At 60.1% G+C, this 386-nt stretch overlaps 1 protein-coding gene across 1 annotated transcript in view; it reads left to right on the top strand.

Moving 5' to 3' along the window:
* LOC107756039 (serine/threonine-protein kinase PAK 7-like) overlaps positions 1-386 on the top strand; it is a 14,248-nt gene continuing 13,862 nt past the window's right edge. Inside the window, exon 1 of the mRNA XM_016573015.1 lies at positions 1-154. The gene's annotated coding sequence lies outside the window, so the exon portion shown is untranslated. The remainder of the gene's footprint in view (positions 155-386) is intronic.

Here is a 386-nt window from a genome sequence, read left to right as displayed (position 1 = left end):
CCCAGCAGCCCGGATGTAGCGCGCAGTCTCCAGCATCAATCCCGTAGAATAACATGGCACCGACAACCACATAACACCGTTTCCCCTCCGCAGCGTTCCCGCAGGAGCGGAGCGCACCGCTGACAGGAATGTGACGCGCTTCCCGCCGCAGCAGGTGAGCGATCTTCATCCCAGTCTTTCCTAGCAACAAGCAGCCGCGCGATTGGACGCGATTCGACGCTTATAACGCGGCGTAACGCTTCAGAACAGGGCTGCAACTTCACCGCTCCAGCGGATTCCTGACGCGTCCCGCCGCGGCCTGAGGTGCGTCGCTGTCCTCGGTGCTGAACGCGGCTCGGGTGCGCGTATGATGAATTCATGAGAGTAGAAATTGTGTGTGTGTGTGT

The sequence above is a fragment of the Sinocyclocheilus rhinocerous genome, unplaced genomic scaffold, assembly GCF_001515625.1.
Source record: "Sinocyclocheilus rhinocerous isolate Xijiao unplaced genomic scaffold, SAMN03320098_v1.1 scaffold1074, whole genome shotgun sequence".
Classification (NCBI taxonomy): domain Eukaryota; kingdom Metazoa; phylum Chordata; class Actinopteri; order Cypriniformes; family Cyprinidae; genus Sinocyclocheilus; species Sinocyclocheilus rhinocerous.
This window is presented reverse-complemented; position numbering and strand designations above follow the sequence as displayed.